The sequence below is a fragment of the Dermacentor variabilis genome, chromosome 2, assembly GCF_050947875.1.
Source record: "Dermacentor variabilis isolate Ectoservices chromosome 2, ASM5094787v1, whole genome shotgun sequence".
NCBI lineage: Eukaryota > Metazoa > Arthropoda > Arachnida > Ixodida > Ixodidae > Dermacentor > Dermacentor variabilis.
This window is the reverse complement of record NC_134569.1, coordinates 88226946-88253984: the sequence shown is the minus strand read 5'-3', so window position 1 is coordinate 88253984 and position 27039 is coordinate 88226946. Positions and strand designations below refer to the sequence as shown.

The 27039-nt window shown below is 46.0% G+C and overlaps 1 long non-coding RNA gene across 1 annotated transcript; it reads left to right on the top strand.

Annotated features, from left to right (window-relative positions):
* Nucleotides 1-10936: 10936 nt before the first annotated feature.
* On the top strand, nucleotides 10937-26012 carry LOC142570898 (uncharacterized). The gene is made up of 3 exons (XR_012825710.1): nucleotides 10937-11016; nucleotides 13409-13550; nucleotides 25856-26012. It is a non-coding gene; the product is annotated as an uncharacterized LOC142570898 (long non-coding RNA).
* Nucleotides 26013-27039: the final 1027 nt, after the last annotated feature.

Sequence of the window (27039 nt, the reverse complement as noted above, 5' to 3'; positions counted from 1 at the left end):
CATCAGCAATGGCTTGTGCCACTGCTCACGCGTTCGTCGTCGTCTTCTTCCACTGCTAGCTCGTTCAGGACCCTCGGCGCAACCGCGCAAACGCACTCGCGCCACTGCTTGGGCGTTCGTGGTGGTGGTCTTCTTGCGCAGCTGGCTCCGTTGCCGCTCATCGCACCAGAGTTCCCATACTGCCCCTCGCGCTCCTGCCACTGCTCGCGCATTCGTTGTTGTCTTCGTCCACAGCTGGCTCCAATAGCGCTTATAATGCCAGCGTTGCCACACTGGCCTTCTGTTGTTGTTGTTGTTGTTGTCCTGAGTGGCCTTCTGTCTGCGAAGGCGCTGACGGCACTGGTCCACTGCCAGTGGGTGCGGTGATTTCGGTATGAAGTTTTTTGCCTCAATATATCGCGAAATCACAACACGAATGTATATAAAGAATGTGTATAGCGAATGCATAACACGAATGAACGCGAAAACAAATTTGTGTGCGCACGTTTCGTCACGATGAACACCGTTCAAGACAATCATTCTGTTCGTACATTTGTCTCCGTGTCGCCTTTTGTCGTGTGCTAGACAGCTTCGCTGGTGATCTACCTTCCCAGTGTGGCATGGCTCATAATTTTTCAGAGCGCAGCTCTTAGGCGCCCGTTCCTGCGGCGAGCTTCGGCGTCGACGTAACCGAACGAGCGAGCACAGTAAGGATGAAAGAGCGAACGCGGAGCGCAGCGGGGGATGAAAGACGGAGTACAAATGCGGAAGAGGAGGGTGCAATGGAATCATGAGGCGGAAAGTGGGGAAGGAGGGTATGGCGAAAGCGCGAGAAGAAAAGCGTAATGCGGCGACAATGCCTACGAGATGGCGCCACAGAAGCGCGTGTCGTCTTGAAGATCTGTCTGCGGCGGCTGCTGCGAATGGCGCCCACGCGTCACCGACGCGCTGCCTCTCGCGATCGCTAGATTGGCGAGGCAGCCGTGCCACACTTCGCTCCGTTTGCAACGTGCCGCGCGACCCAGATTGCCCGCGTGAGCCAATACATCGCGAAATGACAACACGTATAGATTTGCGCGGAAATTTCTCATCAGTACGTAATCAACTGTGAATTTCTTTCTTTTTCGCGAGCCGGCGAATAACATTTTTTTTTAACTAGCGCACGTGCGCATTGTTGTGTGTGGCAGTTGTTTTTATTATGCCTTCGTGCGAGTTGTTTGAATTATACTGTTGTGACTATGTCATGAGTTTAGTTTTGTTTAATTAGATTTGGTTTCTTCGTATCGTGACAACAATCAACACCGCAGACTCTTGTGAAATGTGTGCAAGTGCGCTATTTCCTTTTCCCAGAAAATGTGGAAGTGTGTGCTGCGTTGTGTTGCCAGTTTTTTAATTTATTACCCATGCAGTATTTTTTTTAGCATGTGTCCGGTGTTCCGTGTCACCATAGTTAAATGGGAGGTGCCGTTCACTTTGTAAGTTTCAAGTGCGTTACTAAAGAGCGGTGCGAAGGACACATCGTGGCTTTATCCTTAGAAGAGCTAAAGTTGGAAGTAGCTGGCTGTATATGTGGAATCATTGTGTACATGTGCAAGCAGAACGGCGGGTCCAAAAATTATACTGCAGAAAACTGAAGTAATGTTTAACAGTCCCGGAAGAGAACAGGAGTTTACGATAGGTAGGGAGGCACTGGAAGTGGTAAAGGAATACATCTACTTAGGGCAGGTAGTGACTGCGGATCCGCATCATGAGATTGAAATAATCAGAAGAACAAGAATGGGCTGGGGTGCGTTTGGCAGGCATTCTCAGATTATGAACATCAGGTTACCATTATCCGTCAAGAGAAGAGTGTATAACAGCTGTGTCTTACCAGTACTCACGTATGGGGCAAAAACCTGGAGCCTTACGAAAAAGGTTCTACTTAAATTGAGGACGACCCAACGAGCTATGGAAAGAATAATGATGGGTTTAACGTTAACGGATAAGAAAAGAGCAGAGTGGGTGAGGCAACAAACGCGAGTTAATGACATCTTAGCTGAAATCAAGAAGAAATGGGCATGGGCAGGACATATAATGAGGAGGGAAGATAGCCGATGGTCATTAAGGGTTACGTACTGGATTCCAAGAGAAGGGAAGCGAAGCAGGGGACGGCAGAAAGTTGAGTGGACGGACGAGATTATGAAGTTTGCAGGAAGAAAATGGCCACCAATTAGCACATGAATTAGCACTACGTGAGGACACCACGAGCCATCTAGACAACGTCAGGAACGTGACTGAAATTCTTCCGTGCCGGGACGGGCTTTAGAAAAGGATATCTGGCCGTGCCAGCTTTCCTCGCCTTGTCGCTGCACCCCCTCATAAAAAAGGGCCGATCGAGGTGCGCGGGCAGCCAACGCTAGATGGCAGTAAAAACTACTTAGCTACAGAAAGCGATAGCAAATACAGCACACCAGTCCATTTGTGTCGCTGTGGTGAAGAGGGGCTGTCGTTACTGTGTATGAGGCATTATGCAGCTTAGGCTTCTCTCCTGCGCTTCCTCCTGGACACGCTGCGCCATCTAGTGGTGATGCCGCGAAGCGCGCTCTATGCGCGTGTGTGAATATATATTCAGACAAGGTTGTCGGAATTGCCGAGACAAGATTACAGGTTAGATTATGCTAAGCGCAGGAGAAATTCGAGATGATTTTTCTTTTTGTAATTGAAGGGATGAAGGGAGTGGGACATACCCAGTGGCACATACTCCCTCGCCCAAGTTGGGCCGAAGGTCTTTCGAATCCGGTTCTCTCTGACCAGCAGCCCTATGCGTTACCCATTAGACTAAGTACTATATACTCAAGGACCTAAGTTGGCGCGGTTCGTGAAAACCCTTAGAGGCGGACATAGATAGATAGATAGATAGATAGATAGATAGATAGATAGATAGATAGATAGATAGATAGACAGATAGACAGATAGATAGATAGATAGATAGATAGATAGATAGATAGATAGATAGATAGATAGATAGATAGATAGATTCTGGAAAATGCGTTAGGTATCACAAGAAAACACACAGGTTCAATAATTGCATCAGCAACCAGGGAGGTACAGCGTTCAGCGATGTGAGCGAAGCGCGGAGGGACAGTATTGAGAGTGGTCCGGGAACTTTTCCCAATCAAAAGAATTTCGTCCGCCCAGTGAGTATTTAAAAAATGTTATCTGCAGAAAATGCGAGCCGTATATTTTAAGTGTTCTAGTGTGTCGAGAATTATTTATTCGGTTGTATACCACTTGGTGTATTATACCCAAATAGCCACTGAATTTTGTTCGAGGTGGTGTCAGAGAACTGTTCATTGTATTAAGCATTTATTGTTGCTAGGTCTTAACATGTTACTGTATACACGCGTTGTTGTGACACTGCTTCACATGCTGTTGGGCATCAAAGGCGGTAACTTCGATGACCTTGCTTTCGGTGGTATAAAGTTTGTAAACAGGGATAAGGTGCCTCAGAAAGGCTGGCCAACGTTTCGATAGGAGGAGCTATCTTCGTCAAAGGCCTTTGACGAAGATAGGTCCTCCTATCGAAACGTTGGCCAGCCTTTCTGAGGCACCTTATCCCTGTTTACAAACTTTATACCACAGTGTCCTACTCCGTCTGTCAGCCCCTTTCTTGTTTTTGGATTGCTTTCGGTGAGGCATTTAAGTAAGGTGGCGACCCTTCATATGTGACAACACTAATATAATATGTAAATTTTCGAAGACTATAATGCACAACCAAAGGATATTATGCCACGAATCGACATTTAGACGCAAGCGCTAGCACCTAAAGAAATAATTTTTAACCCTGCGTTCCTTGAGTTTTGCTCCGTAGTGCAAGAGAGATTTTTAAAGCAGCAACGAGGTGACATAATGGATTTGAAAAAAAGGATTGATCGACTGCTTTTTCGCTTTAACTTCCCGAAGAAACATTTGAGCTATGAGAGACGTCGTAGTGGAGGACTACGCAATAACATTTACCACCTGGGTTTAATTAGCGCGTACATAAATATAAGTACGTGGGAGTTCTTGCATTTAGATCTCACCGAAATGCGACCATGGAAGCGTGTAGTCGTACCGGCGATATCGCGCTCAGTCGCAGGAAGCAGTAACCGTCGCGGCCTGTTGAAATTACATGAAGCCGCTGTTAGCGTGGGTCTTCTTTCTTCTGAAGGAAAAAAATAAGCAAGTTATCGTAGCACAGAAAAACATAGACGGATGAAGCGAGAGGATAGAGCAGCGGTAGGCCCAAACAGCCACAATTCTGAGTAAAAAAAGAAGCTAAGGCAGAAACCATCACTGATGATTATGCATATATTGGGAAGCATTAATGAAAGATATAGTCGTCGCAATTGTGTGAAACGAGTGATGATGATAATATGACGACGCCGTGACGACAACGTGATGCCGATGACGAAGTGTCTTTTCAAGGGATGACAATGTTAAAATAATTACAATGCTGCGAAGACGATGACATGACGCTCGACAATGGTACGAAGACGACTGTACGACGACGACGGTGTGTCCACATGGGCAATGGGGACAAAAGGATTATGAAGGTGGAGTTACGACTGGTTGAAATTGGTTTGACGACATTGCGATAGCGAGGACAAAACGACGACGATGAAACAACCACGAAGGCATGATGGGGACTTTGTGATGTTGACGCGATGGCGGCAATGACATAACGACCTTGAAATGATAACAACGGCATGACAATAAAGGGCACGAAGACGAAGTTTTGACGAAGATATGACAACGTAGTGACAGCAGCAGAGTAAAACGGCAGAAAGAGGACGATGACGTGGCAATGGAAGGATGATCACAGTGTCGTGAAGGCAAATGAATGACGACGACGAAATCAAGCCGACAGCATGACAACGACGGCATGTTGCTGTTGGAGCTCACGGCAATGGTGACATACATCAGGTGGCGCAGTGGGCCGCTTTAATTCGCAATATATCCGGTGTTTTCTCGCACTATTTCCGGTACGAGCCAAAAAGGCCGCATTTTCTAGCGCTATATTGGGTGTTCGTTTGCACTATGTGCAACACTAGCCAATCGAGCCATTTTAACTCACACTATGCGCGCTGTAACGTAAAGCCATCCCAAGCCTTTCTATTCCAATTCTGCAATCAGCCCTCCGTGATTGGTCGAAAACTTTTTGGAACATCCGACTTCGCGTGCCTGTCACGCAACTACACGAAAACCGCGATAGCTCCGCATCTGATATGACGTGTACACACTGACTAAGCATGATTCAATCAGTCATTTCTGACTTGACGCGTTATCGCCGTTAGCCCTCTACTATTGATCAAAAGTTTTCGGGCTGCACGCACTCACCTGCCTATCACGCGACATCACAAAGCAACGAAAAGTCACCGCAACAAACTCACGTGTATGCGTTAAAGAAACATTAATACGCCCTACAAAACTAAGATGAGTGCCACCGATTGCTCACGCAACGGCTACTCGCAGCTGCTGGAGAGCACGGGTTTATTTGCGTATAAGAAAACTTTTTGCGGAGCCGTGTAACGTGATCGAGCATTTTCGACACGTTTACGACCTCGCTTTGCCCACTCTTCTTTGGTGAGGATCCATTTCACCGTCATTCCTGACCTTCCGTGGCACGCCACTACGATTTTCGACCAGTTATCGCAAGCTAAGTAAAAGGCGAACATGTCACACACTCTGTCACCACTCTCTTCATCCAGTTATCTACTTTCAGTGTGTTGGCTCGGCCCCACCGAAACCCTCGCCACTTGAGCTTTCTCCTCGCCTCCTGGTAACCAATTACAAACGAATAACCGCTCAATGTTTTCTATGCGTTTGTGAGAGAGCTATCGTCGATTAAGCTAAACCATGGTCGCGCTGGAATGCAGCAGCAACTCAGTGCTGCTGCAGCATGCGAGCGCGTCCATGGCTGAACGCAGGCACGATCTCCAACGCCGGGCATTCCCTTTAAATCACTGTCCCATCAAGCGCATCTCATTAAGTGATGCTAAAGCGAGCATCGCTAAAGCGAAGATGTTTGTCGACCGCCATGCACTTGGGGATCTGAAAAAAGGAATGTAGCCGATTTCGCGTACTGTAACCAAGAAGGCTGATACGCATCTCCTAAGGTTTGTGAACGCACTGCATATATTTTATGCATAAACCGCAGCGTACTTTAGGGCATTATTGCGCTGGGAAAATTGCACTAAAACATCGTCAGGAATCTCGCGATCCACCACATCCGCAGGCGGTGAAAAATATTTGTTTAAAAGGTTTGTCCTGAAAAGGTATGGCTTAAACTTGTTTCCCTTTATGCAAGGAACCATAAAGCAGGCGTATGAAATAGCCTGATGAGAAGGTTACCTTCTGATTATGAAATAATAAATAAAATAGGTTGGGACGCATAGAAAGGGACCCGGTCATGTTCTTTCTTTTTTCATTGCTATTATTCTTATAGAGAGGTCGCACCTCAAGAGAACAAGTATTTCGGCAACAGGCGGTGTGTATTCTAATGCGTTATTAAATAAGGCGCACCCAAAAATGGTCTCCATAGAGGGCACGCATGTGTACTTACATGACCATTTCTATAATGTGAAACTTGTGTTTATATATAGTCTTCATGTCAGCACTGGGGACCTGCCGTCTCAGCAGCATTCTTGTAGAAGGCTGGCTCCCGGACGAATCGTCGAACTCAATGTCGTTATTATCCCACCGTGACGGTTCAGTGACTGAAACGTCTGCGGTTGAACGTGAGGTAGCGGGTTCGATTGCCATCAACGAATGTATCATTCGGATGAGGGCAAAATGAGTAAAATTTCTTTTAATTGCTTTGATTGTGTGCTCGTTGAAGAAACATAGATAGTCAACATCAAGGTGGTTCGTACCACTATTGTATCAGTGTTAGCTTCTGAGATCAGCAAGGTCGTGAATGCAGACACGTTCTTTTTTACATTTTTCAATGCCGTTGTTTATATCACCAGCATGGGACTATACTTCTCAGCTACCAGCTCCTAAGAAGACGCGCCCACCCATCCCCTTCTCAAAGATACATGTGTGCAATTGTTTGTTCATTGATAATTTTTAGATAAGCCCCCTAATATGGTGTCTTCTAGTGGGTAAGATATTTCCCGCATTTTTTGACGGCATGTAAATTACTGCACGCAGGGCAAACCGGCAATCTACCGTCTCAGTCGCGAGGACAAAATGAAGGTGAGCAAGTCCGCCTGATGCATGCATTGTTTATGGAGAAATACACCGTGACAATCCAGCACTTGATGGCGGCTGTTAGGACACATCTAAAAGACGGACAGAAACAAAGAACAAACTTGGCGGCATTCGGATGGAGCACAACTAGCCCACCTTGTTGCGACATGTATGAGTGACTTTATGAGAGAAACCACATGATTAGGAATTTTGTATTTTTGGGCGGGTTTTGCAGGAGAACAAGAACAGTATATACGGATTGCTGCCATAATCTCTGGAAGTGTATAAAGGATTCCAAAAACCCGCTGGGCTTCACAAACGCTTTCGCTCGGAAGTGCTTATTATTTGGAACTTGCGCTTACGAGCAATCCTAGTGTAAGATACGAGCGTTTTGCGAATACGGGCCGAGAGGTCAAACTGGTAAAGTGCTTTGTGAGTGTGCTCAGTCAGTGACTGGCCGCCTTCACCAATTTCATGTCCAGCATCAGGATTGGCTGGAATTTGCTATTCGACCAATTCTACAGCGTAAGGCTTGTTTTATTCTTCCGAATACGGGTATTCAAGCGCACATTAAAAAGGCATCTGCCAAAGAGGGACACCAGTGTGTGAAATGTAATAACGTAAATAACTTAAAACGTAACCCACAAAACCGCATTATCACCTCAACAGTCCTTCGGTGCCCCGACTTGCGGGCCTAGTGCTTCCATGTGATCACTTCCAACACATATGGTTCGCCAAGAAAACGTGCCAAGATAAGGAAACAAAAAATATATAAATTTTCTCTGCCATTCATTTTTGTCGTCTTCTTATTGCCGCACCCATGCGTAATTGACAAAAAGGAAGAAAAGAAGGGTCCGAATACACCGTTATGTCATGGCTTAAACTGCGTTGAATGGAAATAAAAATAAAAACAAGAACACTGCTATTTGGTGGCACGAAACAAGAAACACATACATACGGCGTCGACTAATGGGCGACCGACCGACTGACTGACAACAGTTGTTAGCCAGCGAAGTGTCTGCGAGCACCTAACACTTTTCGATATAATCTTGAACCACCAGCAATTTCTAGCAATAACGCTGTGTTGTAAAATGGTCCCTGTGCTACATTTTTTAGGATAAAAAAAGTAACATGCAGGAGTTACAGTGCAGCAGCTCTTGTTCAAAAATTATAACGGAAGGCAAAGCACCAAAATTAGCTGATGGGTGTATAGACAAAACTGTGCAGGGGCCGTATTTTACAAGGAGTGAAAATTATTCTTTCTTTAGTTTTTTTTGCACTATGATTGTGACTCTCGCGCAGCCAACCCTTCGCTTTTGCCGAGATTGGTCATTCAGGCAGACGGATGATAAGAAATGAGTAGAATTGGTGAAGATACTCCTTGCACAATATGGCCTTCAGGACCGGAATGATGCAACGATTCTATTCCAATTCTTTTCTTTGCACACTTCATTAGCACTCTTAGTGGCGCTCTCTGTACTCGACCAGGCGGTCGCGAGACGTAGATGATAAAATAATAATAATAACTTACTGCCAAATCGCCACTAATATTGTATTGCTTCCATTACGGGGAGGGGGGAGGAAGTGATGAGAGGTTAGAAGGCCTTCTGACGACTATAAGTACGTGTCTGGGTTAGATGTAGACGTACAGGTTCCAGCTGGCTTTTCAACAGGGCCGCGTGTATAAAAAGCTCAGACAGTGCAGGGTACATTCGTCATCTGCAATAATGAAGGACGTACATTTTTTTTTTTGTGAAAGCATTTGAGATCGCACATGTGCATTCGCGTAGTATGCTCACGTGACTTGTTCCTAATGCACATCATGCGCGCAAGTTAGTCTGAGGGCCGACCTTGTGTCTTTATTCCTTATGCGCCATTTCTGGTGTAGTTATTCCAATAATACTGCAAGATAGAAAAACCAAGGTTTTTCATCGTAGCAACTTAAGATGTTATACATAAACCTGGCGGTTGTGGCGTCTGAAACGGTGCTATCAGGTTGGGATGAACAGTTGCTTCGTTGTGTTGTAGTTGGAGAAATGATATGTGCGTGTTGACACTGGTACTCGCACTGACCAATTTCCTCAATTCATACTGGAGAAGCAAACCATGCTTTTGCGTCACTGTGATTTGTGAAATGTTTCCTCCTGACTTGCACAATAGAATGCCCGTGTAAGGTTGTACGGAGACAAAGCAAAATGTGCCTGTTTCCACTATATAACAGATTGATTTAATCGTATCCAAACAATTCCTTTAGTTGTAACTCTTACAAACCATATATTTTATTGCCATAAGAAACAACAAATTGACTGGAAAAGAGTGGAGACCTGCTTGCGTACGAGGTCATGAAAGCGTTTTATGTGTGACAGAATGGGAACGCGTATATCAGTAACAAGTCTGTAATGTTCCGCAGCAATGAACAAAAGTATTTGTAAAAAGTTGCTGCGATATTTAGTTACTATGCAGGCTGTTGTTGGCGAAAAGTGCGATGCACAAAATAACACAACAGGAAAAACACAGATGGCTCTCTTTTGTGTCTTTCCTATGCCCGTGATTCATGCTCTATACTTTGCGCAAGGGCGGCTCGTGTAGTAAACCTAAAGACGAACTTGTCCAAGAACTAGTTCTTTTGGTGATTTGGATATTTGTATGCATTTCATGATGACTGCGAATTTCCTCGACACTTTCCTTGCTTCTTTATATGAAAGTGCGCTGTTTACTTCGAATAAATTTTAGTACCAAGTTCGCGCATGTCTCTTTTATCTACCTTGCTTTTGTCCCGTCTATGGTGTGCGCTTGTCAAACCTGCAAGCAACACGTTCTATTAGGCGTTTGTTTCCTGAGAATGTTTAGGCCGTTTGAGCAAAAGCTATGTACATTTGGCTTAATGCCTACAGAAATTCTACACAGAATTCTATAATCTCGTGTATAGACTTCAAATCCACTATCAGAAACAGTTTACGCATTCCATTGATTTTATCTGTAGACTACCTAAAAATTCTTGTAGTGAAACTAAATCTGCAAAGCCAGACCGGCTTACAAGTAGTACGTAAACAGTCTATAGAGAGTCTAAATCTATCTTTCTAACATATTTCTGCTTGTACAAGCTGCCATGCAGGCCCCGCCAGCCCCACCGGGCATTGTGTGCGCACCTGGCCTCGAGTACTTGGCGTGGCTTGATGAAATCATAATACGACAGCAAGTGCATTTACCCGAAGGTGAGCGACGTGTGACTGTTACGTCACCGACAGCTGCTTTTCTATTAATTCTGGCCGGAAGCCGTAACGTGTAATTAACCCGAAGCAGTAACACCACATGCTTGCGGCCGCGCTGAAAGTCAGACGATTTCATAACGTTAAAATAAATAAAACTGCTTCGAACGTGGTATGCGCTGGTTGTATGACAGTTTTATTCGTTACGGGTTCGCTGAGAGGATTGACCTACAGCTCACGAAGTATATGGCCATCTGCAGATCTTTTAATATCACGTTTACCGCTGCATGCTACGCAAGATTTACAAACTTATATCGGCACTCATAAATCGGACAGTCGATGGTTCGACCGGTGTTTCCTCCAGAAAGCTGCTCAGAAAGCCAGAAAACTTTACATACTGTTGTAGTAGAGCCTGAAATTTGTCACCGCTTAATTTTGAAAACTGCGCAGTTGTTCAGCCGCTGTGATGGCTATCGGTTTTGAGATCAATAGTTTAGTATCCCATCGAGATTTCTAAGTCGATTTATTTCTCTTACAGATAGTTTGCGTTACGAAAAACGCAACAGGTACGTTGCGACGAACTATATGGGCCAATTTATCTACAATATTGCTGAATGTGAGTATATCGCACGCATGTCATTCAAGTGGTGCCACAGCTTAGGACCAACAAACCCCTCTTTCTTCTTTATGGTTCAGCCTAAAACAAAATCTGCATGTAACTTATAAGAAAGTCACATACGGGCAGATTAGCGTGACACAAATGGAAACCGCAAACACTCGCACGTACTATTTTTACGCCCTGACGGCTGCTGATTTGTCCCGTGACAAAAATTATTGCACTCACGATTGTAAAAGCAATATTATTGTACAGGACAGCAGGCCGCAACTAAAGCTGCAACGAAAGGAAACCATGTAGTTCAGAACAGTGCATTAATTCTGACCCGGGTGCGCAAAAGAAAGAACAATAAGAATATTTGACACACCCTTCTAAGAGCAATCACTGTTAAAGTTGATTTCATGAAGCTCTCGTGACATTTGTCACAACTATGACGTTCAATAGACACAAAGTGTAAAATATTCCGCAGAGACACGCATGTCATGATGACTGTTGACGTTACTGCACTTTGCATTCAAGCAGTGCAGCGACACGTCGTATTGCATAAAACACATTTATTTTCCATCTGTAGTGGTCGCTCTAAGATATTCGCTGCTTCGATTATATACAAGCACTGACATTGGCCCAATCTGTTTTGACACCCACTCGCCAGGATCGGCGATGACCACGACCACGTGACGACGACTTATGACGCGTGACGGCGACACAGTGACAGCTATGGAATGACCATATGGAATGACGAAGAAAAATGACGTCGATAGAACATCGGAGGTGGTGGTACCACTGTGGCATGACGACAGTGGATGACGACTTTGATGTGATGAAGATGGTATAACAATGAAAATTTGATCGCATCTGCGAGAGGACAATGAGATGAAGAGTTTATGGTGATGGGGGCGTGACGAAGATTGTCTTAAAAGATTCGAATGAATAAGTTAGAATGACGACGATAGAATGAACACGGCGGCCGGCATCGCTACGACGGTAAGGCAAGGAATTCATGGTGTGCTTACAACAAGCGTACAACATGCTTACGATGGAGTAAAAAAAAAGGAAATATGCTGATGGATCAACAAGGCGGCATGACGACGAAGGCATTAGAACAATGGTACGGCAATTCTGAAATGACGACGACTACAGGATGATGATGGGATGACGAATACCATATGATGATAATGGCCTGACTGCGACTTTGACTACGGCATCGTGACGACTATGTGATAACGAATATGTGCCAACGACTATGATGACGACGCAATCACGACGGTGGCATCACAACCGCGGCATGACCACGATTGAATGGCAGCATTATGATGGCGGCCTGATGGCAACAGGATGATCAAATGGTGTTTGGTTAAATTTGAAGAGCAGCGTAATGAGGGTAGACAGATGGGCACTAATTGGGTCAAGTAGGCTAAGTAGGCGAATACCTTAAAAGAAAGTTCTTTTTCTCCGAGATAACGAGTCGATTGGACCTACTAAGGGCGATATCGTTAGAAACGGGGCAATCAAGCAGCCATATGGGTGTGCAAAAGATTTTACGGCTCAACAACAAATTTCAACCCACCACTCTCCACTGAATAGCAGTTTAATTATTAATCTCAATTGATGTTGTTAATGCGAAATCGAAGTCTAGCAGTAGGAATCTCGTACCTGCTTAGGAAAAATCTTGACAAAAGCACCAGTTTCGCTTTAGCTGTTCCCAAGGGTTATTACCCAATAGGCCAATCTTCTTGCGAATATTTTCCGAAAAGCTTCCTCTGTGTATTGACGGACGAAGTTAACAGAAACGACAATGCGTGTTTGAGAGATATTTTTGCATGGATCATACGAAATAATGCTTCTGTCAGTATCTTTGCGAGGTGGCTAGGAATTAATTTGTGCTTGCTCTCATTTGTGCGCTTGTAACACCGGCGTAAATGCCGGAAAAAGTAAAAGGATTCAAGTTAGATTGCAGAATTATCGTACACTCTTATTTGTGAAGCAAGTGATGCCTTTGTCTTCTAGTATTTAAACTGAAGAGGTGAGATACATTTGATGCAATGTATTTTAAGGAAATGTTTTGTTTAAACAAAGGAAGCCACATTGTAAAAGTTGTAAAAGAAGTCTTGATGAGGGTGTGTTCAACATATGATTATTTCGCGAAAATGTACGAAAACTTCAAAATCTTCAAGATCCAAATGTGCATGAACTGTGAGCGCGCTTAATAAATTTGCTCGAAACCTTTTTTTTTTTTTTGCCTTCTGCGTTCGCTATAGTAAGCAAGGTTCACATCATAGTTGGTGGAAAAGCTGTTTGTTTCTTGAATTGTGCTCAATTTCTAATTCCACCTTTTTGTGGTGCTTTGTCACTTGCTGATTGTTATCCAAATTATTTTTTTCTCGTTGCGCAGATTTTGACCGTTGTGCACGGTTTTGTTGGGGGAGAGCGCGTATAGCTTCCAGATGAACGTCTTGGACTACAGGAACGCCGTCGTGATGCATTTCGTGAGGCCCCTGAGATGCATGAACCCGTGCTGTGGTTGCTGCCCTCAAGTGAGCATATGTTCTCTTTTGGCTGTTGAATTGAAGATCGTAAGGATCTCTAGAATATTTGAGAGCTTTCAGTCTACCGTTTTTATTGCAGAAGCTAGTTTTATCGAGATCGCCCGCAGGCTATCTTTAACGGATGCAACGAATATGACGTCATGGCCCGATATGGCGGCGCCTGGCCTTCCCAGTCCTGGTTTTTAGAGCGAAGCAGTCCTTGCGACCTTTAATCACTGAACCGACAAACCATCCATATGACCTAAATGTCATCACAGGAATGAAGTACATGTCATAGAAAGAATGCCATAAATCGATAGCCAAGCCTTTAATTTAGTAAGCATTTCTATGCGCACCGAATGAGGAAACCTGTCCGTTCATCCGTCCATCCGTCACGTAAGACGGGATCACCTTCGTAGTAAGACCCGCGCATTTCGCATAAACGCCAACTAAGTGGCCAGAACTGAGCGCGCACGAAGCTATCCACACTCGCCACACACTGTCCCCATGACAGGTCGCTTTCGAGATGATGGCTTGCGCGGCCGCGCAATGCGCAGACGCCCAAGCGGCAGCAAGGACACAGCGCACAGCCGCTGCCGGAGTACGGTTCATAACGGTCGGTAATGGTTCGACGCAGATGGATAAGGCACTAAACAGCGATGACGGTTTATAATGATGGCAACTTCATGAGCTCACCTGGCGCCGCAACCAGCAGTAGTTTGCTTTCGTCATCAATTCACCTTGCGCCGCTGTCGGCAGCATTTCCTGTCGTGGGAGCGCTGCGTTTATACTGGCTGGATCAAGTTTCATGACATTGATCATGACACCGGGCTGCGTGGAGATGACCAAATGGCACGATGCTTACGCATACTTAGAGGACTCCCAGAGAAGCTACTGCGCGATTTTTTTCTATGTGCTTTAGCCTTCTACCGATTCTAAATGCACAACTATTTTATTGCGTACCCAGCAAGGAAACCCGTCCGTCAGTCCGTCACGTAAAACGAGATCGCTTTCAAGATAGGGTGTGCAGCAGGGACCAAATTGATATGCTTGCTGCGTCTCGTTTCAACGTGAAAGGACAATAACACAGCGTCGTCGTCGTCGTCGTCGTCGTCGTCGTCGTCGTCGTCATCATCATCATCATCATCATCATCATCATCATCATCATGTCTGGTTACGCCCACTGCAGGGCAAAGGCGTCTCCCATACTTCTCCAACTACCCCGGTCATGTACTAATTATGGCCATGTTGTCCCTGCAAACATTTAATCTGATCCGCCCACCTAACTTTCTGCTGCCCCCTTGCTACGCTTCCCTTCCCTTGGAATCCAGTCCGTAAACCTTAATGACCATTGGTTATCTTCCCTCCTCATTACATGTCCTGGACATGCTTGTGTCATTTTCTTGATTTCAACTAAGATGTCATTAATTCGTCGTTTACGCTGTGCTTTCAGAGAGAACACAGCGTAAACGACGCTATAAGCATTCGGCGTACTTTGTTCCCGTCGTAGATTGCTTTCAAGCCGCGCGACCGCGCCATACGCAGTCGCCGCCCTAACACGGTTGATCAAGGTTGATAATGGTTCGCATCTGGTGGAGGAAGCCTCATCGACCACGTCTACGTACGAGGTTAACCAAACGGGACACTGTTCAATAACGTTACGTACTACACCACGCATCGGCTATTGCCAACCTTCCACGAAGAAGCGGCATGATCCAAACGTAATATTATCCAATTTGAAGGTAAAAAACTGTGGATCCGCAACATTCATATGGAGACGGATTACCATTGAAGCTGTTTCAGCTAATACATGGGCTGCATACATTAAGAAATCATACATATTTTTTAATGCGGCACTACACTACGCCGACACAAGTGCCGCCGCGGTCACCACACCTCCCATGCATCTGCGGCAACCGCTGCTGCCCTCCCCGTCCCCTCCCCACTCCCCCTTTGGAACGCATGCGGGGGATGCACATGTGGCTTAGTGGTAAACAGTTTTCCTTTAAAAGACATTTAACAGCAACAACTAAAACAGACAGTGTACATAATAAATGTTGTATATATTTGCTTCACTTATAACATCTCTCTCATTTTATCCCACATCCGTATCCTCTGCGAGTTGTCTATAACATGAGTGAACGCTGCAGCTACCCGCTTCTCCTTCGTCGACTAATGGTGCTTTCAGTTATCATTTCGGTGTTACAACCACCCTTCTCTGTTTCCAAGATTCTTTCGTGGTGCTTCTTGCAGTTATACCGAACCCAGCAGCAGACGACGATGAAATAGCAGGTTATTAGTAGCAAATGCCTACGCATCATTTAGATAACTCCCACAGGAGATTCTGCGTGTAGTTTTTCTTTGTTGCTTGTTCATTGTATAACCACTCTCCTCTGCAATTCCTCCCGCACTGGGAGTATATAAAATAAATAAATAAACTGCCCGATTTCCCACGTACATCAAGACATGACGTTAATTACAAGACATGCGTGAGCAAGTCATGCACGGATGTCTCGTCAAACAGATCCAGGCATATATCCAGGTAAAGAAACGATAATTCCATCGACTCACGCCGTTTATGCCATTCATGACACTCAATTCACGGCATTTATGTCATGTCATTCATTTGATACATGTACTTAATGTCATAGATATCCTGACAAGTAACTTGGTCAAAATGAACCTGACATGAACGTCAAAACATGCATGTCATGGCTCAACGCCATAAATGGGACTGGATGCCAGTAGTGGATTTTGACATGACATGCATTATCTGGATATGCATGTCATGACACGCATGCGTGACATGAATGGGATCTCCTGACATGCATGTCGCAACAGGATTGGCATGAATGCCGTGAATACATATCATGACATGTCCATGTAAATCCATGACGCGATTTCTATGAATGACAGGACATGCATGACAATAATGACAAATTCATGAAATGCATGCAAGTATGCACGGTATGGCATTATTACCATGAGAAATCATTCCTACACAAGTGGATCATGTTCTCTACTAATTCAGACGACGGCTATATGCTCTTGTTCGTGATGCGGCGATGGTCGTTGCATCATCATGGCAGTATACTGGCCAGACTCTCACCTGCGCTTGTGGCGCTCCAGCCAGGTGGCATGCGGAAGAAGATCCCGGCATCTAGGAAGGAGGGAGAACCCCACAACCGCTCGAAGATAGCGGTGGTGCCATCGGCGCGCTCCCAGAACCATGAACAACGTTAACATTGCTCGCCGCTCATTGCGTGGACCTTCCGAGGCACCGCTAGCTCGGAGAACCAGCCGCCCCGGCTCGCCTAACGAACGCGACTTTTCCCTGAATTTTGAACTCTTCTTATCGTAGGTCTACGCAAGGTTAGACTTCGTCGGTTTATGCCAAAGCCGTCTACGAAAGCTCTCCGTCGGCAGCGTCAGGCTCAATATTTAGCCTTATCATTTCAGATTCTCGATGGAGTGTAAAACAACCGACAATACCCCAACGAAGGCAGTCAGACGAAAACGTCAAAAGGCCATGGCTTGAACGATCACCACACAGCCGCGACACACCATCGAGTTACCTGTAGCCGCTCAGGCCTCTAAGCCGCCAGCACGATGTTCTTCCAAAACCTAACAAAATACCGCGAACATTTCCCCTAAAGCCCCCATGCCCCCAAACTGCCAAACACAAGCGCACACACACGAATATAGAAAATCATGTAATTCGACTAATACGGAACTGCGAACCGGAAACGCTGGCATATGCGCATTGATGCAGTAGCTGCGCACTCAACTAGTTCAGCAAATCACCGCCTCTCCCCTTAATCCAGCCCTTAAGAAGACCCCTAGAACATGTGCATCCATCTCCCAACACATGAACCCACCCACCGCCCCAGCCAACATGGCACAGCAAGCCAGCAAGAATGAGGTAGAAGTGTCGTCTGCTTGCTCAGACACCGCTTTTAGAATCAAATCAACCCCCGCAGGAGTGTCTGCGTAAAGAGGCGTTTGGTCCGTTGAGACACCCCGTACCCGAGCATACGAAGGCTGGCCCTTCCCACGTGTAGGCTTAGCCGTGTCAGATGTAAGGGGGATCCTGGGGGTTGAGCAGATGCCGGGTGTTCGGACCTTTGTAAGTGTAAGCGTTCGGCAACACACTTCTTCGACCAGTACTTCACATAAACTGCACGTCCAGACTGACGCACCTGGGGAAAATCGGCAGTCGCCTTTTACTGTCCTCCTCCCCGATCTTCGTCTTTCTCTCTCGCCTTTTTCATCTTTCCCGTTTTCTCTTCTCTTCTCCTCACTTCCGTATTCTTGGCGGCAAGGGCTAACCTGGTGTAATTATCCAACCTAAGGGATTTTATGTTATGTTATAGTAGCGATGCATGCCTGGCGTCTGCAGGCTACCAATCTTGTAGCGTCCCCTTGTTGGGCTCGGTGGTGGGTGCTGAATTTTCCAAGTTTTTATGGCAGAAGCTTTACCCCCATTGCCTGATCGCTTCCTGTGGAGGGGGCGCACCGATGAACAATTCAGCTTCTTTATGCAACCGAAAGTGTCCTTTCCTAAATACCACGTTGTCCACAGTCAGCACGAAACGAAGACAGTCCGAATGATATCACCATTTCTTGTAGCCATATCTCTCACTGAAGCAATAGGCCCAGGTTATAAAGTAACCAAAATGGGAAGTGGCGATCTTCTTCCCGAAGTTCGCGACAACCCACAATACGACAAACGCTCGAAACTTGTAGCGTTTGGGGACATTTCCGTCTCTGTAGAACCACACAGGTCGATAAACACAGTGCGTGGTGTCATCTCGGAAGATGGCCTTCTCGAACTTACCCAAAGTGAATTACTAGAAGGAATGCAAAAACAGTACTTCGTCAAAGTACAAATGATAAAAATAAGGCGAGATGACAAAGAAATACCAACTAGGCATATAATCATCCCTTTTGGAACTATCAACTTACCAGACTCAATAGAAACAGGATACTGCAGTCTCCGTGTAAGGCTATACATTCCTAACCCACGCCGATGCTTCAAATGTCAGCGGTTCGGGCACGGTTCGCAAGGCTGCCGAGGGCGCACTACTTGTGCAAAATGTGCGTGAAACGAGCACTCGTCCGACACTTGCACTTCCACCACCCGTTGCGCTAGCTGTGGCGGGGATCACGCCGGGTACTCTCGTTCTTGCCCATCCTGGAAAAAAGAAAAACAAATCATCGAAATCAAAGTCAAACTGAACCTTTCCTTCAAAGAGGCGCGCAAACGCTTCTGCCGGGGGGCAGCGCTACATCCTTCGGCGGCCGTCCAAGTCACACGAAGTGTCACAGCGGTCACGAGATCAACCACCCCCTCCCCCTTCACCCAGGTGGAACAGCCAACGCTGTACCGGCCCCCGCATAGGAGGACCAGCAGACCCTCGGGCCTGTTTCACCCAGGGCCACTGCCCGAGCAGATCGGCCCAAAACTCCCGCGAAAGTGCCCGCCGCGCGGGCTGTATCCACCGCCTCAGACGAAGTGACGGATAAGAGCACAAATCCGGCGTCTCAGACGCCCAAGGAACGGCGCAGCTCGCTCGAGCGCGTCGGGCAGAAAGAGAGATCTCTTATCATGAGGCCTGGAAAGGTCTCGTGAGCTAATATAATCTATATTTCTTTGACACACAGCACAAAACAAAACACAGATAATACAATGGAATGCCTGGGGTTTACTCCACAACCTAGACGACAATAAGGAACTCTTAAATAAGTACAATCCAAAGCTGCGGCGCGTCCAAGAAACGCATCTTAATCCTTCACGCACGAACTTTCTCCGGCAGTATACCGTTTATCGAAAAGACAGCAACGACGTTCTTGCCTCGTCTGGCGGTGTGGCAATAATTGTAGAGAAGGGTGTTGCTTGCCGGCAACTACAGCCTAAAACACCCCTACAGGCATTTGCAGTCCGTGCGGTATTGTTTGATAAGCTGATCACAATTACCTCTGTATATATCCCCCCGAACTAACGACTTTCAAAAACAGAATTTCACACTTTTATCTATGAACTGCCCGAACGTTACATTGTCGTTGGAGATTTTAATGCACACAACACCATTTGGGGAAGCCGTCATTGTGATGCCAGCGGACGCTTAGTTGAAAATTTCCACGTCACTACAGATGCTTGCTTGGTAAATAGGAAAGATCCTACATTTTACAGTGTCGCAAACAAAACATTTTCATCTATCGATTTAAGCATCGCATCGAGTTCACTCTTGCCGCATCTGAAGTGGAACGTGATTAAGAATCCGTACAGGGGCGACCATTTCCCCATTGTCATAAAACTAACAAAAGGTGATGAGTGCTCTCCACATCTCTCCCGGTGGAAAGTCGATTGTGCCGACTGGGCACGACACAGGGAGCTGACACATTTGGCTTGGAATGACATCTGCAATCTTTCTATCGAAGATGCAGTGGCATATTTTACGGCGTTTATAGCTTATGCGGCGTCAAGATGTATCCCCATAACAAATGGATCGCCCTGTAAGCGACGTGCTCCATGTTGGAATGACTGCAAGAAAGCGCGTAGAAATCAAAACAATGCTTGGAACAACCTTGCAGAGAACAACTGCAGAGAATTTGATGATATTCAAGAAAATAAAGTCTGAGGGTAGAAGAACGCGGTGCCGTGCCAAAACGGAAAGCTGGCAAAGGTATATTTCTAGCATCAACATTTATGCTGACGAACGAATAGCCTGGAACAGAGTGAATAATCTCAACGGCTGGCAAACTCATCCTCTACCATCAGTAAAAACGCAAGGAAATACTCTTCAAGACCAAGCTGACTTTCAAGGGGCACATTTTGAAAACATTTCGAGCTCACTGCATTACTCCGATTCATTCCTTAGATACCAGCAACAAGCTGAGCGCCTGCCTCTGGTGTCGGAAAGGCAAGAGCGATGAATACTACAACCGTCCTTTTAATATGGCGGAATTTCAGGCTGCACTACATAGTTGTGGTAAATCGGGCCCTGGATCCGATCGAATAGTTTACGAGATGATTGAACACCTACACCCAGAAGCACACAAAACACTCCTCTCTCTTTTAACGCCATATTCTCTGCCAGCTACATCCCGTCTGCATGGAAGCAAGCAGTCATAATGCGTATTCTGAAAGAGGGCAAGGACCCGTCTTTGGCCAGCAGCTATAGGCCGATAGCTCTAACAAGCTGCCTATGTAAGCTTCTTGAGAAAATTACTAACCGGCGCCTGGTGAATTTTCTTGAAAGTAACAAGATACTAGATGCCTCGTAGTGCGGCTTCAGGAAACATAGATCCACAACAGATCAACTTGTCCGCATCGAGACAAATATCCGGGATGGCTTTGTGCACAAACAGCTTTTCTTATCAGTATTTCTAGACATAGAGAAAGCACATGATACTACTTCGCGTTTCCGAATCCTTCGTGATCTAGCTGGAATGGGAGTCCGAGACAACTTTCTAAACGTGATTAAAAGTTTTCTGTGCGACCGCACATTTCATGTTCGGATTGGTAACGTCCTGTCTCGTCTATTTACTACGAAGACTGGTGTGCCACAAGGTTGAGTACCGAGCTGTACTTTATGTCTTGTAAAAAATCAATTCGCTCCAGACTATCATACCCCGTACAATGTTTTCTTGCGTATACGTGGATGATATCCAAATAGGTTACAAGTCATGTAATCTCAGTATCTGCGAGCGACAAATGCAGCTTGGCCTGAATAAATTGTCTAAGTGGGCAGACGATAACGGCTTTAAACTAAACCTTGAAAAAAGTACATGCATTCTCTTCTCCAATAAGAGAGATGTAATGCCGGAGCCTGTTATTGATCTTATATGGAGAACGGCTATCTGTGAGTCATGAGCATAAATTTCTAGGCCTCATTTTAGACTCCAAACTAACTTTTATCCCACACTTACAAGATTTGAACATGAAATGCTTGAAAACAATGAATCTACTGAAGCTCTTGTCCGGCACATCTTGGGGAAGTGACAGAAGATGCCTCTTGAGCTTGTACAAAATCTTATACGGTCACGCATTTACTATGGAGCCATTGTGTATAACTCTGCCACGCATAGTGTTTTGAAGATGCTCGATTCCGTCCACCACTTGGGTATCCGTCTTGCTACTGGTGCGTTCAGGACTAGCCCCGTAGAAAGCCTGTATGCCGAATCGAGCGAATGGCCCCTACATCTTCAAAGAACATATTTAAGTCTCTCTTACGCCCTCAAGGCGAAATCAGATTTACATCATCCATGCCCTTCAGTTATTCACGACCTGTCTACGGGTAGGCTTTTCCGTAACCGCCCACGCACTGGACCTCCACTGTCCCTTCGGTTGGAAGCATTGTCCGAAGAAACGGGCGCGTCGATTTCAGGGAATGTCGTAATGGCAACTACGCGGCTTCCACCCCCTTGGGATCGAATGTGACGTCTCGTTTGCAGAAATATCAAAACGAGCACCTGAGGCGCACGTACGTTCACATTTTCTTGAGCTTCAGGAGAAGTATTGTTGTGCTGCATTTTACACCGATGCCTCTAAGTCCCCTTCTGGTGTTGCTTACGCAGCACTAGGTCCAGCATTTTTAATTTCCGGTACATCGAACCCACATACATGTATTTTTACAGCCGAAGCATATGCAATACTCTCTGCAGTAAAGCACATCAAGCAAACGAATCTGACTAGGGCTATTGTGTTCACAGACTCATTGAGTGAAGTCCGAGCCGTAATGAATGTACCGAAACATAAAAACACGGTCTTTAATGAACTGTACATATTGCCATGCTCAGCTTATAGTGCTGAACAAACGATCATCCTATGCTGGGTACCTGGCCACTCTGGCATAAAAGGCAACGAAGCTGCTGACGAGAAAGCCACCTCAGTAGCTTTTAGAGGCAAGGACATAAGCATACCCATCCCAGCCACAGATCTTAAAGCATACTTGCGTGAAGAGCTCAAAATCTACTGGCAGCCACAGTGGAATGCTCAAGTATCAAATAAACTCCACTTGATAAAACCCAAATTAGGATATTGGGTATCGGAGAGAACATCATGATATAACGAAGTGCTGCTTTGCCGAATAAGAAAAGAACACGCTTACGGCACACACTCTTACCTCTTAACTGGGGGGTATCCTGCGACTTGTAGTAAGTGCGGCTAAAATCTCACAGTCCTGCACGTTCTTATTCAATGCCCTGCAATAGAAGCACAGAGGAAAAATGTGTTTCATTTCTGCATATCGTGAAAATATACCTCTTCACCCAAAATTTTTTCTTAGCAATGAACCACCTTTTTTTCCAGAACTAGTCCTAGAGTTTTTAGCTGAAAGAGAGACTGAAAATCATTTGGCCAGGGAATTCTTACCACACGTATAAGGGCCCTGTACTCAAAGGCTTTCTTGAAGCTAAAGTGTCAAGGTTATGTTTTATTGCATCATGCTTTTAACGAAACCCCATTGCCATAGCCCATGCCATTGTCATTGCATAGCACTGTCATTATTTTAGCAACTATATATTTTACGCCATCCACAGCGACAGATTTTAGGCCTTTTTACAGCCATGTCACATATACCATCAGGAATTCATCGTCTACACCATTCAATTTGCATCGTTAACATTACCTTTGTCATGGCGCTCTTTCGCCATACCTGGCCCTTGCGCCATAAAACACCACACATCCTCATTAGAATCAAATCATCACCCTGTCCGCAGCGATGACTCTCACAAACCCGAAATTTGACACCCCCTTTGATGTCCTTCAACTCCAACTCTGATTCTTGCAAGACAACATGTTCAGCTTGATTAATGAAACAATTAGACAACCAGTCTGGGAAAGACAAAAATGAAAAGACCCAAAGTTTGCCAGCACCGCTGAGCTCAACATCGCTGAGGCAGAGGAGAATTATCCCATGCCACTAAAGAGGCTGAATTGGCAACAGTTCTGCAACAAATTGCAAAGAACGTTCTGTATCACCGACACGTTAGGCATCCTACGTTATCAACTAGATCACTCAAAGGAAGAGACCAACCACACGATGAAGAAGATTCGTCATGAGTACTAAGGCACCAACACGGATGTTCTCCAAGAACTCCAAAACAAGTACATTGGCACTCTACCATACCAGCAGCCACGCAGCGAATTTACAGGGGAGCCCCCAACGAGGACCTGGGCATTGCCATCAAGCCGCCCTAGCTAAGCTCTAACCCGCAACACCACACCAGGGAGAGACAAGCTCTCAAGCAAGCTACCCTGTAAATTAGGTGCCGAGACTTTGGTGGTTCTGGTCGATCTCTTTAGCCATCACTGGCACACTAGCACTTTAAACCAGGAGTGGAAGCATGGATGCGTCACTCTCATTCCCAAAACCGACAGTAGTCCGAGTCTAAATAATCTCTGCCCCATTTGCTTGACATCCTCTCTTCCTGTCTGCGCAATCTTTTTGAGCACCTTGACCCCAACTGATTACACAGTTTTACCTCGAAACTCACCTTCTTTTGTTTGACTTCCACCCAAATCTATTAAAACAGAACGCCCTTCTTCAACTAAAAGAGGAAGTATTGAAAGGTGTCACCCCCTTCAGTACAAAAGACATCCTTGCCCTATACACCAAATGAGCCTTCGTTACGTCTTTCAGCATTCCATTCTTACCAACCCCAACGCTGTAAAACGCGGAAAGCAGATGTATAATCACATCCATGTATTGCTTTGGAATTGATTGCCGCCATTGAAATAGATTGTCTGCACTCTCAACCTGTCGGAATACCTATGCTGCCACCCGCGTTATTTCACTTTGCCACGATGAGACTCCCGCATCAGCTCCACTCCATACCGGGCATACATCACGCTATGCATGTAGACGGTGCCACAATCTGGACGACGAAAGGATCAGTGGGCTTCCAACAAGATGCATTTCAGCAAGCAGTTGGCGTCGCTGATCGATACGCCTAACAGTGAGTTCTCGAATGCCCACAAGACAAGTCGCAACTTTTAGGCCTCCGACGCAAGACGCAGTATGGCGACCGCGTAAACCCCTCAGAAATCAACCTCACGCTTGCAGGACATCCCATTCCCGAGGGTAGACAAATTAGCATCATTGTACTCTACTTCCAGTGGGATGGCGGCAGTGCTATAACCCTCCAACGCCTCGCCATCACAACATCTCAACTCCTGAGGATGGTTGAGAGTATAACTTCCCGGCCTCAACGAGGAAGAAGTACTTCGCCTTATTGATGTCATCGTCGTCAGCCGCGTGGCCTATGCCGCCCTCTACCTCCCTCTTACTCCGGTGAGCTGGACAATGTCGGCGTGTTTCTCAGGAAAGTGTACAATCAAGTCTTGTGTCTCGCCCCGGAACTGCAACCCTCCAAATAGAATGCCTTGTCATACGCACGACTGTTCGGGAAATCATCGAGGCCCATCTGACAAGCTAGCAAGAACGCCTTGACCTAACGTCAGCAGGCCGCACCGTCTCCAACTACCAACCATACCCAACCGCCACATCTGGCCCCGTGGTTACCCATCGGCTTACGTTGACACGTGCAAATGCATTCAAGTGGCTCCTGTCCCGCAGAAAACGCACCCGGACCATCCCACCCACCAGTATCAGGCTAGAGCCAGAGCGCTTAAGAATGGTTACGGTACCACTGCCGACTACCCCGTACACTGTACGCATGGCAGTAAGCGGCCACATCGTCAGTGGTAACCTAACTTCATCCGAAATTTAGATTCTCTGAATAACAACGGCAAAACAGCGGTTGTATTTTGTACTCGGCGTGAGAAGACACTAAGCGATGGCCTATTTTTACCGTTTATTTCTCGCTGTCACGACGGCGAGCAAGTACCACGGGAAAGTCAGGGTCGTAGCGGGCAGATTGGTCACGGCGATGTGATGCAAACATTGTATCGGCAGAGCGTTCCTTCAAACTTGTACAGGGCCCCGTACAGCTCCGCGCATGCGCACTTGTGGCAACGAGCATACCATAGTGTACTGCTCAAACTGTGTATTAGCTTGACATGCGATCCCGGTCGCAATTGCGGCCCCAATACAGCCTCTTCATTCAAGCGTTAATAATAAAAATAATCCGAAAGAACAGCAAGATCAAAAAAACTTTCACGTAAATAGGATGTGCATAATTCGGCTACGTGGTGTTTGCGTTAAAAAGTTCGGTTTCTTACTGTCGCTGCGATAAAATGTATTAGGTCACTTGTTTATTTCTTAATTCCATTCGCACAAACAGTGAAAGGCGGGTACATAATCTTCATTTTTACGCAACCTTCATCTTTCTCTCGACATTTTTTTCAGGAAATGGAAGTTCAAGCACCTCCAGGAAACGTCATCGCAGTGATTCGTCTGGAGTCCTCCATATACTCTCCGAAGTTCTCCGTGAACGACCGCAATAACAGAAGAGTGTCGTACATAGTAGGACCAGCCTTCCTAACCAGCACACCTTGTAAATTGGACGTCGAGTTTGAGGCAAGTGAAGTCACCATCGTATTTAGGATGCACCTTAGCCAGACATCACCTGGGGAACAAAAACATGAAACTGATCAAATTACTTTTATTTCGTTAGCTAAGGAGGGGAAAACAGATGTCAGCAGTCGGAACACGCTGATAAGAGCTACAAAGTATAGGCGGTTTCAGAAGATACAAATTAACATATTGTTACCTCCAAGCGCGTAAATGGGATGCGGCGATCTAGAAGAGCAGGAAAGAAGAGAACGAAGACTGTGCAGCGGCCATTCCTGTTGTTTGTAGCCTGCTGTTCCTGCTCACGCACGCCTAAATAAACCCCTTTTCCCTGTGCTTGTAACAAATTGGTGGACGGTGCGGGGTACACGTCGTAACCACGGAGCCTACGCTGCTACAACTTCGCCGAAGCCGTCGACTTGCCGGACTTCCGCCACCATCACCTGACATGACTGAATACGCCTGCCAGATTCCCGAAGGTTCTGACGCGGCTTCAAGGCCAGCACCTGGCATTCCGTGTCAATACTACCGGGTGGCACTCACTTTCGGAGGAAAAGCCGGAGAAGATGTCGAAGAGTGGCTCACGAACTACCGAAGGGTCAGCCGATCTAACGGTTGGAATTCGACCGCGCAGTTGTCGAATGTCGTGTTTTCCCTTACCGACACAGCGCTCGTCTGGTATGAGAATCATGAAGACACACTCACTTCATGGGAGCTTTTCGTAGAGGAGCTCAGAGCATGTTTTGGAGACTGTAGCGCAAAAAAGAAACGCGCTGAACAGACGCTTTCGCAAAGAGCTCTGATTCCCTGCGAGACCTGTACGACTTAAATTGAAGAAGTGCTGAAACTGTGTAAAATATTCAACTCTCAAATGTCTGCAGATGACAAAGTTGGACATTTGTTGAACGGGATAGCCGAAGACGTCTACAATTTTTTGATCGGCAAAGAAAGCTTGGATTCCGTGTCTGACGTCATTCGCCACTGCAGGACCTTTGAGACGCTGAAGATGCGACGGATAA